This window comes from Lissotriton helveticus, chromosome 8 (assembly GCF_964261635.1).
Source record: "Lissotriton helveticus chromosome 8, aLisHel1.1, whole genome shotgun sequence".
NCBI lineage: Eukaryota > Metazoa > Chordata > Amphibia > Caudata > Salamandridae > Lissotriton > Lissotriton helveticus.
The window spans coordinates 750,822,489-750,838,929 of NC_136069.1; the positions used below are offsets into that span (position 1 = coordinate 750,822,489).

Sequence of the window (16,441 nt, forward strand, 5' to 3'; positions counted from 1 at the left end):
TTTTCCAAACTTTTGGCCAGCTAAGTTCCGCTCCTTCCCTGAAAGTTGGGGAGGGATTGGTGAAGCAGGACCGAGAAAAAAGGGGGTTCCCAAAAGTGTTTTCCCCATGCAATTTCCCATAGGACCTTTAGCCACGGCTACAGCCTGAACGGCTGAATGGAATTACACCAAATTTGGCAGAGAGGTATGTAGTGTGTTTATCTAGGAACCTGAATCGATATTTCTATTTTGTGCCCTTGTACGGTTATAAATCAATAATATCCATACAACGGCATAAAAACCCTATTCATAATTCAGTCGTAGCACATGCTGTCACATTAAGCAAGCCTACTCCTCCAGCCCCCTAGAAAGCACACCGAGTTCTCTAAACAAACCAAGCCTCCAGCAACCTGGGAAATCCCCATTGCCTTTGTTTTGATTTCATCCGAGAACTCCTGTAAAGCACTGTAAGAACGACCGGTTCTTAGTGACATCTTTATTGACGTCTTATGTCCAGCCTTACGTCAAACCCGGCACAATTCAGGTATAAATATACCAACGCTGCCTTAAGCAAAGACACGGTGGTGGTGAATCTGGAGCAGCTATCTACTTGCCCGGGAGCCCAGCTGATGCGAGAGCCCACGGAGGCTGCCCCTCCCTTTTGACGCGCTGAGAAAGACGCTGTCTTTTCTCCTGCCGAGAAAATCCAGCTCCGGCGTTTCCAGCCTACCCTTGCGGGTGACTGGGATGTCGAGTCCTGAGAGAGAGATACCAGCCCTCCTGCTTTCTATTACCCAGATACTGAACTGACTAAACCCTTACAGAGAATTCTTGAGTCAGATTCTTGGCAAAACAAACTTAACTTAAACTGCTACTTACTTACTCCTTCCCACGTATTAGGCTTAGGTCAGGTACACCGGGGTAGGCGTATTTAGAAGCACTAGTTGAGTACAATTAGTCAATGTATATATGTATGTATATATTTTATCTATTTTAAAGTATCATATGGCTAAGAAACCATATCAATGCTTTTACAGTATTATTTTATAATCCTGCTTTCACTGTACGCACTTTACTATAAGTATTGCAATTGTAGCAATTCATTTCTATTGTATGAGGAAGGAGACTGCTCAATAAATAATACCTTTTATTGAAAACGCCCGTCTCTCTTTTCTCTGCAATCTGGTGAAACTAAGTATGCACATTTGGCTGAGTGAAATAGCTGTCTTTTGTTTTCACACGACTCTAGAGATATACTCTTAATCAGGGAGAGCAAAGTTGTCATGTTTTATGGTTGTCAGAAGCTAAATCCCTTCTTGTCTATCCAGGGAGGTTAAACTCCTCCTCGCTTATTCGAGAAAGTTTCTAGTGACCTCTGAGCTAGCTGGCAAACCTTAAGTCTAATATAGTCAGTAGAGACCTAGTTAACCTCAGTCCTACGTCTACACTGCTGAATATATTATTCCAATGCGCAGAGCCTATTGGGAATATAGGAACTACACTACATGGCGCCCAACGTTTGGTAAGGCGATAAATCTAACGCAAGACGTTCGAGTAACTCAGTCGTGCTTTTTCACACAGACCCTTTCTCCCGTAAATACTCCAAAAGATGTCTGGAGTGGGTAAAAGGTTAAAATCCGCCGGAACTTAGTAGGAAGAGATTCCTATGTATGGTTTTTGGTTTATTCAACGTTGAAGGATACAGTGTTCCAAAATATTGTGCACCTAATCTTTGTTTCCTTGAAACTTGATCTGCAACAAAAACCCTTCTGTCAGTAAAAATGTCAGACGGTGAAGACGAAAGGGAGGCAGCTAGAATAGCAGCTCAACTCCTAGAGGATGACAATAGTCTCCTGCAGACCGACCCGAATGCTATACTCATTCCGGTCAACATAAGAAAAACTATAACTCTTAAACTTATAGAAAATGGACTAACATCGAGAGGTGGTACAGTCATATTCGTAATTGAGGCACATGAATATCGGCAGACAGAGGTATTCTATTCATGGATAAACTTTCCAGCAGCAAACGCTGTCACACATGAATTCCACTATTACAAAATAGAGGAACCTCCGGATGAGTACACTCCTTTCGAGGAGGTGGAAATCCCATTAAAATACCAAGAGCACCTGCTCTGGTTTAAAAGCGCCCTAAAACATAATAATCACATCACCAGGCTCGGTCCACTAGGAAGACCAGGAGCAACATGGCCGGTTCTAGCCAGCCGTACACCACATCCTGACATTAATAAAATGTCAAGCAAAAAACTCTTAGTTAAAATAAAAGAGTTAACACAGGCATATAGAGAGTTAGTTCAATTGGCAACTGAGGATATAACTTTCCTCCAGAAATTGAAAGAAACAGATATAGCAGAATAACCATTTGAACTTGCCAGAATCATAGAAAAATCCTATGAAGAGCTAGGAAGAGATAGTTTGGGTGGGAAACCAGTAAAACCCCAACTAACTGAAAATCCTGAAAAAAACCTTTATTAAAAATAATCTAAACACTCCAAAAAAGAGCTGGGATGGAAATAAACAATCCACTCCCAAAGAAAAAAGATTCCAGTTCGGAGGAAGGTCTCCTCGGCGGAGAGAAAGATCTCGGACCAAGGACACAAGTCTCCCCAGAGGGAGCCCTCTGAGAAAAGATAGAACCTTAGAAATAGGGGTAATTTGAAGAAACCTGATAGATATCAAGATATTGATACACGTCCCTCTCGATCTTTTCAGACTTCCTCGCAGAAATCGGAAAGAAGAGGACGGTCAGAACACAGGGAAGAGCACGCAAGTCCCAAGACAAGGAACCTGCTCATCAAAGTAAAAAATTACAATTTCCAAAAAAGAAGGTAGCCAGTATTAAAGTAATCAAACATGCCGAGGATCCTGAGGACACAGCTGAAAAACGGAGAGTGGGCTCAGACAATGCTAGACAGCGCAGCAGAAGTGAGCATAGCTCGCAAGATCCTGATGAATCATCTGGAGACAGTGGACACGAATGAATACATTCAGGTGGAAACTGCAGATACCAGAGTTAGCAAACCTCATAAAATATACGAAATAACATTACGTATAGAGGGAGATAAGAGTAGGAAAATAAGGGGTCTATTTTGGGATAACCTTTCCAAAGGCTATGACATCCTTTTAGCTGAAAAGGACTGGCCACCAGAGTTTGTCAGGGAGTGCCCTCATGGCGAAGAAATGATTATGCCTGCCTTCTCAAATCACATTCCAATTCATAAAAAATAAACACTTGCAAGAAAGTGGGCAGTAGCCCAAGCTCCTGCACTATATAAAAACCATGTTGGAGGGGATGAGGACTCTCCTCCTCACAAAATCCAGTTAAAATGTCAACCAACTGCACAGAGGCAGTACCCAATTAAGCAAGAAGCTAAAAAACAGGTCAGGGAGATCTTAGATCAACTTGAATACCAGGGGGTGATTGAAACATGCACCTCACAAATGAACAATCCTTTGTTTCCTGTCTCCAAGCCAGACGATTCATATCGTCTAGTTTTGGACTACAGACATCTAAACTCATGTTGCAAAACTTTTGCAGTACAAAACTCACATAGTGCAGCACTAATGAATAACATCGTGCGCAAAAAATACAAATCAACATTAGACATCTCTAATGGATTCTTTTGAAAAAACATAGCACCTGAAAGCAGGTATTTGACCGTTTTCTCAATAATGGGCTCGCAGGAAAATTCTGTCGACTCCCACAGGGGTTCAAGAACAGCCCAGGATTATTCTCAGCAGGAGTAACAGAGTTACTACAAATGTATGATGATGAGGCATTATCTTATGTCGATGACATCTATCTAACAGATGATGACTTGGATACTCACTTGAAAAGAGTAAACACCATAATACTTGGGATCGCAGCAGAGGGTTACAAATTCAACTTAAAAAAATCGCGAATTGCTCATCTAACTGTCCTGTTTTTAGGATATGAATTATCAAGTGAAGGCAAAAGCCTGGCAGACAATTTCTTAGAGAAATGCGCTGTAATCCAAGCACCAAAGACGCTGAAAAACTTACAATCAATTCTAGGTTTCCTGAATTTCGGAAGAACCTACATTCTAAATTATGCAGAGACGAACTAATAAAACCAGATTGTAAACCAATCAATTGGACTCAAAAACACACAGAATTTTTGAGATTATTGCAAACAGATAAGTTAACAAAAACAAAATTGCAAACTCGCGATAACACACGCAACCATGTAATCAGAGTCATCCCAGGAAGATGCGGATTCATGTACCTAACCTCGAATGAGGGAGAAACGGTACCAATAGCATACAAATCACATTTGTACACAGAAGCTGAAAAAACATTCAGTATTGCGGAAAACATTGTACATGCGGTTCAAACAGCTGTAGCAAAAGAAAGAGCCCAAGCCCAAGGCAGACGGATTACTGTTTTAACAGCAGAATCAGCCTTTGAGGCATTAACAAGCCCACGCAATTTAACTACCGTGGCATTAGATCCAAAATGGATACAATGGGAAAATTCTCTTGCTACAGACAAAGTGAAATACTATTTTGACCCAAACATGAAAAGATTAAAAAATCTAGAATATGAAAAAGAATATCCTCTGTCAATCGACATTCTGCCCCTACAACTTTACTCCTGTGTAATATATACAGACGGATATGCACAACCCTCAGTTTGGGGAAAACAAGCCTATAATGCTGCGTGCGCGATTGTTAAATGCCGGTGGCGCGGAGGTAAATTGAGACCTCTGGTAACAATGTCACAATCTGTAAAAGACAATTCAGGTCAACAAACTGAACTAATAGCTTTAAAAATGGAGCTAGATATTGCCGATCGCGAATTCCCGACACTAATAGTGTGCGATTCGCATTACTGCGTCAAATCATACAATAATGACTTGCAGAAATGGGTTAAAAACGGTTACAAAGAAGACACAGGTGCCACAATAAAGCAAAAATTGCTTTGGGAACAAGTAGTTCTTTTACAGAAAGAACTACAAAAGACTCACGTGATACATACACGGAGTCATCAACGTGATGGCGTTCACGTTGCGGGGAATTCATTGGCTGATGAAGCCGCGAAGGCAGCTGTGCAAACGGCTTCCGTAGCTGATATCACCCGGTCAAAAACAAAAATAGACAGCGAGATACTGCAAGCTGTCAGTGCTACAGTGAAAAATGAGATAAAATCACTCCCGAAAGGCTTTCCAGTAAAGTACTCATACATAACTGATGCGAATAACGTTCCATTTGCTCGAATCCCTGGAGTGGGGGATAGGGCAATTCCAAACATGGAACATAGGTTAGGACTAATTACAGCGGCACACCAAGGGCTCGCTTCTGCACATGCTGGTGTTTCCGCAACAGTATCGTTATTAAAACAGAGATACTGGTGGCCGCGCATGAGAAAACAAACTAGGAACTATGTTCTAGAATGCGCAATATGCCAAAGGATGAAAGTTTCAACAGTAAAACGACCGGCGCAAACACCCCTTCTAATCTCGGATAAACCATTAGCGTGCGTTTACCTGGACCACTGTGGTCCCTTACAAAGGGATGGTAACTATAAATATATCATGGTCGCAGTGGATTCATGCACGAGATTCATTTGGATGTGGCCCCAGCGCTTGGCTGACGCCAGAACTGTTATAAAAGATTTGCGAGTCTATATCGGCACATACGCAATTGGCATGCTACATTCTGACCAGGGTCCTGCTTTTAGCTCTAGAGCTTATAAGGAGGCCATGACGAGCATGGGCATTGCATTGCGGTATTCTTGTCCCTTCCATCCTGAGGGAAACGGGATTGTGGAAAGAAAAAACCGAGACATAAAGCAATCTATAACGGCAAAGGTATTAGGTTCGGGTGATGGGTGGGTCAAACATTTAACAAGTGTCCAACGTAGTCTCTGCCAAGAAATTCTCTAAAAGGTTTCAGTCCGTATGAACTATTGTTCGGGACTAGAATGCATATCCAGGACCTTGATAGTCAGACTTCAGTGGTAGAAGAAAAATGCTTTGATATCAAAGATCGTTTGGCTATTTTACAGGACTTAAATGAAACGAGAAAAGACCTGAGCAACATAAAGTTGAAACAGCAGCCAACAGCCACTGAAGAGAAACCACCTGTCCCAGCAAGGCCTGTCTGGATTCCAAAGATTGGAGATCTGGTCAGAGAGAAAATCGCGGTGAAGAAGGAATTTGGGCCTTCTTACAGAAAAGGAGTACCTGTCTTAGCTGTCAACGGAACAAGATCAGTTGTACTACCGCCCCTTGCTGGTAAAAAGGAGAACCGAGTTGTATCCATCGACCTGGTTAAACCACAATCATGTGGCCAATAATAAGTAGTAGGCCAAGTGGAATCCCAAGAAATAGCAGAACTCCAAAGTTTGCTACAAAACAAGAGGTTCAAACTGAGAGACTAATCACATTTGATAAACCTACAGTGAATCAACAAGGACTATGCAACAAAGCCATGGAACTTATGCCTCTTAAAACCCAAATTGCAACAGTTCGTCAAGAAACACCTGTCTACAATGATGTAGCATCAGACTATGCTAATGAAACAAAGAAAATTCCAAAAGCAAATGAAAATCCGGAAGCAATTCCAACAATTGACAGAACTGCATCAGGCTACTTCATCAATTTCGATGACTTTTCTGAGGATCCAAGCGAACTTGAGGAACAGCAAACAACAACAAAGACTTTTAAAGACAAAGCAAAATAACTCTTTCATCAACTCAAAGAAACCTATCTGATTCCTCCATGGATTGAATTTTGGTTTGTGCTAGGTGTACTTTTCCTCCTGCTTTGGCTCATCATGGTACTGTGCTTGGGACATTTCATTGAGGGAAAATATAGTACAATGGACACAGCAAGTCAGAACATCAACTTGGTCCTAAAGCCACACAAGTCATCCCACATCGAGAAAAGAGAACTATCATCAGTAAATTTCACAGCCAATCCAATACCCGGTGGGGTAGCTTGGGACAAAACAGATTACGAAATGTATGGGCCGGTCGAGCTCTTGAAGTATCCACATCAATTCAAGGTTTCATTAAGTGACTTTGTAAAACCGAGCACATTCTCCGATGATTGGGACTTTGAAAGTATTAATGATATGATGTCAGATTTGGTTATGTCAGCAAAATTTACAGAACATGATTATTTTCAGGGTTCATCAAATTATGAACAGATGTACTGCTACAATCACTATGCTCACCATTATTTGCACAAATCTGTTCAACCTAGAAATGTTTTTAATTATAATCAATGGGAACATTGTGCAACTCCACCAAAAGGCAGTTCAAAAACATTTTATGATAAATTCCCATACTTCTCAGGGTTTAACACAAGTGATGCAGAAACATTTTATTTCAAACTGTTAAATAAGACCGGAATGAAAACCATGCTGACCAACACTAAATTAATCTATTCAGAAACATTTTTTGAAAAAATGAATACATTTGGTTTTGATTTTTGGAAAAATAACATTGAAACAAAAACCATCTGGGGTACCAGAGATTGGCAGGTCCAAGGTATAGAATCATTATTAAGAGCCTGCATGATCCCAGAACAAATTATTTTCTTGAATGACAATTCAACAGACAACCTGTCTTGGCCTAGCCAAAATTAAAGACTTAAACAAACCGTCTATTCCAAAGCCAACACATGACCGTAATAGCACTACAGATGTTGAGATAGACGTATCCCATATTTTTAACCAAAACAGAACACATCCTGATTGGAAAAAATGGTTGATCTGGCCCACAGACACAAATAACTGTCAAGATAGATTCCTGAACAAAATACAGGGGTTGAAATTGACCAGACCAGACCCTAGATACTCCCAGAGACAACATCCAGGGATAGTTACAACATACAGTGTAGGGAAACTCTGCCTCGAATGGCTACAGAAATCCACACTGGCAGAAATTAAGCAACACTTGACTTTACTTAAAGACGGTGCTGACTTGCGTGAATTCATAATGGGACCACGCAAACAGCGTCAGAAACGTTTCATAGCGGCCAGTATATACGCGGCTTACAACGAAGCTTGGAAAGAAACACAAATTGAAACAGCAGAAAAAATACGGGAAATTGACCGTATTAATTTGGAAAAATCACTTTCTGTTGTAGACAATGGGTTAATGACTCTGTCTTCCAGAATATATTCACTGGACAGTATTGTATCATCTGCAGTTGATATAATAGAACAGGACTTACTAATGTTACAACACGGTCAGTCCCAATTACGTTCTTTTGTACAGCTTGGCTGGACGTTACAGAATATGCGTTCAGGCTACGTGCCCTGGCGTTTAATCAACACAACGTCATTATTCTCTATCTTTAACCTTACTGATACACAAATCAGCTTGGCACAAAAAGGAGCGGAATATACAATTCTGAGCATTGAAAAACTTGAGAGATTACCATTGACAATGTCAGAACAACCTGTCATTGAATGGATAATACACGGAATCATAACTATTCCGATAACAACTTTCCAATTTAAATACTGCCAAGAGTATATATGAGCAGGCCAGTATGAAAGGTTGGGTAAAGGATACATTAAGTCATCATGGAAATTACCTTACACACACACGTTATAGTGAAAAAGGACAGAATGTATTTCTTAGTGGTAATAATTGTAAACGATCACTAAGTGGTATACTTCTGTGTCAGGGTATAAACGTACATGGGGCCGGTGAGGGGACTTCAAATAACCTTTCATGCCACCAGCATGGCACACCTGCAACTCGAATAGAGCCATTCTTTAGACGGCTTTCTAACGGGAGCTACATTGTAATAGCGGACCACAGATGTTGTGGCTTGGTGCCAGGAAAAGCTTATCTAGTAAGCGTTTCTTCCATGGTCACTTGCTGTATGCAAGTATTGTATCCGAACAGCACTCCAGACAGAGAGGGAAAAATGTGGCCCATTTTGAATATCTCTTCTATTCGAATTGATACTTTAAGCAGAATGAAGTCTGTTCTTCTACAGACGACTGTGCCCTTGGCGTCATCAAAAGAAACGTATGATCTTCAAGTTGCAAGGACAACGGCAGAGATACATACACTTTTATCAACAAATTGCCCCTTACATTTCGCGGAAATGCTAAGCCAAATCTTAAACATGTCCGATACGAATGGTATCCCACATGTATTTAAGACAATTTTTTCGGGACTGTTAACACCCTTCAAAGCAGTCCTGGGCATCTTTCCTAATTTTGTCCATTCGGTCTTTGGCGGCCTACCACTCCTGTTGGGACTCGTAGCAGGCATTTTATTTTTGATTCTCCTGCTTCGTTATGGCAAGCCATGTCACAGACAAGACTCCAGCAACAATGGAAGAAACGATCCTAGCTATACGCTATCGGGACCGCATAACTAAAGTCCTTGGATTAGCCCGGCTCAGAGATCTGAATATGATCTGGTTTCTTTCATTCAGACCCATCTGGCAGAATTGTATCTTACCTGTGTTAAGATGTATGCTGTGCCGAGAGGAATGCGTGTTAGACGTCTGTCTCACACTACAATCAGAAGTACCATTGGATACAGATACCTTGCTAAGTCCTGTAACGGCTCATGCATCGTGTTGTCCCCAGCGGTTACCTATCCTGATGACGGCATTCGTGGAAACTTCACCACTGCGATTAAAGGGTAGTGAAGTGCAAGATGAGAGCAGCATCAACCAGGTACGACCTTCTGTGAGCAATGCTGATCAATACATCAATGAAAGCAATCATGCTCAAGACTGCATGATAGCGACGTTTTCCAACTTGGTCGAACTTTCACCTGAAGCGGTAAACTGCTTTTTTGAAAGTCTGTCTGAAATGATGTTCTCCCCTGAACAGAAAGAATAACTTTAAAGCAAACGAGCAGACAGCGTTCCCTGAACTCTGAATTCGGCCTTCGGCTTTGATAAACAAAAGATACTGAAAATATTTGGAACTATTTTTTCTTCTTCCCCATAAAAACGAAATCATTTTTTTCCCCCCGATTCCAAAATATTTACCTTTTTTTTGGGCACTTGTACTATGCTTAAAGTAGAACTATTCTTAGAGAACAAGCTTCTATTTTTAGGAACTCTAGAGACAATATATTACCTCAGCCTCTAGCATATTTACAAATAATTGTATTTATATGTGATGGAATGGTCTCGCACTTCTTTTCTGTATTTAGAGCCATTTCATGTGTAATTTTCGCAAAATCATTCTGCTGATATATATATGCATCCTATTTTTATGAATGGTTACTCTGCTTAAAAAACGTACAGTACCTATACTCATTTTCATGTATTTCGCATCCACCATTTCAAATGCAAAATATGTATTTTGGGGTGGATCGGTATACACATGCACCTTTAGATATGTTTACTATTGCTTAAATTTTAGTAATGATGGACATTAATTCGTGGAGTGGGTGTAGTGTGTTTATCTAGGAACCTGTATCGATATTTCTATTTTGTGCCCTTGTCCGGTTATAAATCAATAAGATCCATACAACGGCATAAAAACCCTATTCATAATTCAGTCGTAGCACATGCTGTCACATTAAGCAAGCCTACTCCTCCAGCATCCTAGAAAGCACACCGAGTTCTCTAAACAAACCAAGCCTCCAGCAACCTGGGAAATCCCCATTGCCTTTGTTTTGATTTCGTCCGAGAACTCCTGTAAAGCACTGTAAGAACGACCAGTTCTTAGTGACATCTTTATTGAAGTCTTATGTCCAGCCTTACGTCAAACCCGGCACCTTTCAGGTATAAATATACCAACGCTGCCTTAAGCAAAGACACGGTGGTGGTGAATCTGGAGCAGCTATCTACTTGCCCGGGAGCCCAGCTGATGCGAGAGCCCACGGACGCTGCCCCTCCCTTTTGACGCGCTGAGAAAGACGCTGTCTTTTCTCCTGCCGAGAAAATCCAGCTCCGGCGTTTCCAGCCTACCCTTGCGGGTGACTGGGATATCGAGTCCTGAGAGAGAGATACCAGCCCTCCTGATTTCTATTACCCAGGTACTGAACCGACTAAACCGTTACAGAGAATTCTTGAGTCAGATTCTTGGCAAAACAAACTTAACTTAAACTGCTACTTACTTACTCCTTCCCACGTATTAGGCTTAGGTCAGGTACACCGGGGTAGGTGTATTTAGAAGCACCAGTTGAGTACGATTAGTCAATGTATATATGTATGTATATATTTTATCTATTTTAAAGTATCATATGGCTAAGAAACCATATCAATGCTTTTACAGTATTATTTTATAATCCTGCTTTCACTGTACGCACTTTACTTTACTATAAGTATTGCAATTGTAGCAATTCATTTCTCTTGTATGAGGAAGGAGACTGCTCAATAAATAATACCTTTTATTGAAAACGCCCGTCTCTCTTTTCTCTGCAATCTGGTGAAACTAAGTACGCACATTTGGCTGAGTGAAATAGCTGTCTTTTGTTTTCACACGACTCTAGAGATATACTCTTAATCAGGGAGAGCAAAGTTGTCATGTTTTATGGTTGTCAGAAGCTAAATCCCTTCTTGTCTATCCAGGGAGGTTAAACTCCTCCTCGCTTATTCGAGAAAGTTTCTAGTGACCTCTGAGCTAGCTGGCAAACCTTAAGTCTAATATAGTCAGTAGAGACCTAGTTAACCTCAGTCCTACGTCTACACTGCTGAATATATTATTCCAATGCGCAGAGCCTATTGGGAATATAGGAACTACACTACAGGTAGACCTCAGTTCCGACTTGTGTCTTTCGCTTATCCGGTGTCAATCTGTTCAGTAGTTGTTTTTAAAACTACGGTTAAAGTCATTTATATATCTATGGGCGCGGTGGATCCGCGGATTGTGCGAGAATTGGCCTCGCAGAATAAGCGCACCGTCCCGATGACGCGTGAATTCTAATTGGCTGTCAAGCGGTTGTAAACATTCGACATCAGGAACTGTTGGCAGCCATTTTGTGCCTCGGTAGAAGCGAGGCTTAGGAAGTCAGTGAAATATGGGTGCAAAATGTGAAAAGGAGGCAGGGTAGACACACCCTGACCCCCTAGGCCTCCTCGGGGGCCACATAAGGACCCGTTGGGCCAAAAAAGTAAGACAGTATTTTTTTTTTTTTTTTATTCAGTCTTAGAGAAGTATTTTGGTAGTTCATGTGTCTTTATGTGACCCCCTGTGCAGGCCTAGGGGGTCAGGGTGTTTACAACTACTTGACAGCCAATTAGAATTCAACGCGTCATCGAGACGGTGCGCTTATTCTACGAGGCCAATCCTCGTACAATCCGCGGATCCACCGCGCCCATAGATATATGAAAATGACTTTAACCGTAGTTTTTTCTGAAACTACTCAACAGATTGACACCAGATAAGCGAAACGCACAAGTCGGAACTGAGGACTACCTGTCTGCCAAATTTGGTGTAATTCCGTTCGGGCTGTACCCGTGGCTAAAGGTCCTATGGGAAATTGCATGGGGAAAACACGGTTTGGGACCCCTTTTTTTCTTAGCCCCCGCTTCACCAATCACCCCAAACTTTCAGGGAAGGAGCGGAACTGAGATGGCCAAAAGTATGGAAAGTTTTCAGAAGATTCATCAATCGACGCCAAGGTTATTGGCAATAGAATGTTGCGGTTTTCCTACCCGAAATCTTAAATATAGTTCAGCAGAACTTTCGACACTACCCAAACACCAGTTTATTTTCTAGAACACTACCACAACATGACCCTCTATACTACAGAAAGACCAGTGCAGTACTCTAAACTCTAAATCTACCACTAATATGACCCCCTACACTGTATAAACAGCGCTGTACTACCCTGAATAATAAAACACTACGCAGCACGACCCTGGACACTACTGAAATTACATTGTATTACCCTAAACATTTAATCTATGTCACTACCACCTCCTACACTATCCAATCACGACTGTACTATCATAGAACACTACTCCAGTATAACCCCGTACCCTACCGAAACACTACTGTACTAACGTAAAATACTACTGCAGTACGACTCCATAGACTACACAAACACAACTACAGTACCTTAAACTCTAAAACACTATCCCTATTATGACCCCATACACTACATAAACACCACTGCACTACATTAGAACAGTATCTCAGCACGATCTTCTACACTAGTCAAACATCATTGCAGTACTCAGCATGACCACCTAAAGTATACAAACACCACTGGTCTTAAATCCTAACACACTAGCCCTAGCATGACCCCGTACATTATATAAACACGACTGCACTATCCTGGAACACTGTCCCAGCAGGACCCTCTACAGTACACAAAGTCAACTGCACTACCGTAAACCCTAAATCTACCCCCAGTACAACCCCCTACACTACCCAAAAACCATTGCACATTAAATCAATCTCAGCATGACCTCCTACACTACCCAATCACGACTGCACTATCCTAGAACACTACTCCAGCAGGACCCCCCTACACTACCCTAAGTCTAAATCTACCCCAGTACGATCACCTATACTATGCAATCACCAGTGCAGTACCTTAAATTCTAACACATTACCCCAGCACGACCTCCTATACTACCCAAACACCACAGCGCTACCCTAGAACACTACCCCAGCACGAGTCCTTACAATAGACAAACAACACTGCACTACTCTAAATTCTAAATCTGTGGAGTTGCAAAACCATAGTGACTGTTTATGTACCATGTAGTAATCTATTTACTAAAGTAAAAGTGAACCAATTATGAATACACTCAGTGGCTTTCCTTATAGTATTGTGATCATTCAGAAAATATTTATGTACTCAGAGTGCTTCAGGTTTTATTGTTATGGAGTGCTTCAAATTGGTATGCACTATGTATGTAGTGCTCTTTCAACTTTCACAGTTCTGCTTCAGGCCTACAATTTTTCAGTTAGAATTTATATGAACTGTGTTTGTATAGTAATAAAAATGTAGAATTTTTTTACGTTTTTAATAAATACTTATATATGTTTATTTTTTACAGATACTGTTTATCATCGTTAAAATAAAGTTATCATGCCGCAGAAAGAAAGACGAATAAAAAGTCCGAAATAAGAATAATAACAATAATAATCCATATTTGTAAAGCGCGAACAATCACCCGTAAGGTAAGTCTTAAAATGCAGAATGAACTGTGCTTTCCACACAGTGGAAGAAAAGGAACATGGATGGACTAGATTTCTGTCAGAAAATGCAATGCAAAAAGGTATAAAATAGGGGACAGCTTTAGAACACCTGTCTGCAAGATATATGGTATAGTACAGAATAGACTAATATGGTTCTTTTGCAGGTCTTGATAATTTCAGAATTAAAAGAAATGAAACTGTTTAATTTAAACCACATCAGTCAGTGTTTTTGCAAATGTCATATTAGGTCGCATCTCTTCCCTTCAGTAATATATAAACATGTCCTATCAGTTCCCTAAAACGTACGTAGTTGTAAATGTATCTTGTTCTCTGTTATCAGTACCGAGATTTACTCCTATAATAACAATTGGTCTAGCCAAGGTGTGGAAAATGCATTCTGTATACCTTTTCTTTTCCATGTAAATATAATCTCATTATACACAGTATTTTGCGTTGAAATGTGTTCTTAGAAACTAGAAAGGATGGGAGCTAATAGGAGAGAGAAACCAGCCTGAGCTACATTAAAAATGCCCTATTATGCAAAGGGCAAATGTTGAGGGGATAGTTACTAAATAACGTGTTAGCACACCTACCAGAATTAGAAACATGACCCCACCTTCAACGCAGCACTAGTGCGGCTGAGTCATTCACCACTTCCTTACATATCCTAGCCCTCAAACAATCATGGAGCTAGAAAGGACATTCAAACACCAGCCTGCATCTACACTGCAGAACTAAAGTCCCATGATGTCTTTTAACAAGCCCACAGGCACCTTAATGTGCTCAGGTTTACTTCACTGTACAACGTTAACCCTTTCTGCGCAGATGCCAGGATTCATTGACCATTCAGCAGCACTAAGCGATGACAGCATCGTGGAGTTATTTTTTTCCTTAACTGACACCCTGGTTACAATTTGCACTGTTAAATTTATCTACAGGGTGCAGTGACTTAACAGTGCATCTCATTCGATTCATTTCGTCTGCTGTGCTTTGCTTATTATTTTTCAGAAAACCCTCGCAAATGTTAAAATAGTTTTAAACTGAACAATAACGCAAATATATATATGTATATATCTCCCTGTAGTACTAGTAGCACGCGAACGTAAGCACCAGAACATTTCGTATGGTAAGTGCATTAGAGTTTTGCAGTATTTGAAAGTGATACTCTGGATCTTGCATCTTTTTCTCCATTTTGTCAAATTAGACTTTATATCTACAAGGCATGCGGCTTGAGGTCCCTGTGATTTTGCTTGGCCTAGCATCACCCATGAAAACGAGAACCGCATCCTAGACCTAAGATTATTTAGAAGCAATGCACAGAAGAGAACGAACTAATCTAATATCTATGGATTCTCGCCCCTTTCAACGCTGCATGACGATTTGTTTTTAGCAGTGGCCTAGTTTCTGTTTGTGTCACGCATAAGAGAAGTGAGGAGACCATAGAACACGCAGCACTGTAATATTTCTGCAGCAAGCTGTCAGCTGTTACCCTGCATAATGAGGGCGGTTGAGGGCGCTTATCTACACACAGGAAAACCCAGAAAAACCATGACACCTTCTTCGGCTGCACAGCATCCCTGTCAGAGACATGACAGCCCAGCCGGCACCGCACATCACCAAAGTGCGGGCGAACAGCTCCCGCACCTGTTCTGCCGCATGCACACATACGCTTCCCTTCGGCCTGTTTACCGCGCCCGAGTCCCCCTTGCACTACCGAGCTGCAGCATGCCAGAGCCGGGAGAGCGGCGGAAGGCCACCGAGGAGGAAAGAATTGTACGTGCGCCGCCTTACCTGCAGCGCGGGGCCGTTTATCTCAGTGAAACAGATCGGGATAGCATTCTCCCCTTGCTGCTGCTGTCATGGCTGCGGCAGTGGTGATGTCATGGAGGGGGAGGAAGCACTGACAGTCACGTGACCAACGCCTCCTCCTATTATAAGAGTACCAAGAGCTTGGTTTGCACGTCTCTACGATTTTGTTAGCGCCAGCTACTGGGTGGGTGCTTAATGTTTTCAAGGTAGGTCAGAGCACAGTTTGTTTCACGTTCGAGGGCGTGGTTCAGTAAAGTGATAGCTACAATAAAGTACACATAGAGAACTGAGCCAGGAGGCATTGCAAGTTATCTGGCTTTGCAAGTGATTCTCACAGCCATAAAATACCAGTATTTTTTACCAGCATTAGTTGATTATACAGAAACTATTCATTTGATTCCCCCAAGGTGGTACCCATACATTTTTTACTCAGTGTGAAATTCCACATCATGTTGACACCCCTGGTTTACTGTATCAGAAATATTTTTGTTTCCTCAGAAACAGGTGATATATGTCGATAAT

General features: G+C 41.3%; 1 protein-coding gene across 2 annotated transcripts in view; it reads right to left on the reverse strand.

The window, feature by feature from the left end:
* The window catches only part of CLCN4 (chloride voltage-gated channel 4), a 238,000-nt gene extending 222,008 nt beyond the window's left edge, over positions 1 to 15,992 (reverse strand). For both annotated transcript variants that reach the window (XM_078657587.1, XM_078657586.1), the window contains exon 1: positions 15,902 to 15,992. The gene's annotated coding sequence lies outside the window, so the exon portion shown is untranslated. The remainder of the gene's footprint in view (positions 1 to 15,901) is intronic.
* Positions 15,993 to 16,441: the final 449 nt, after the last annotated feature.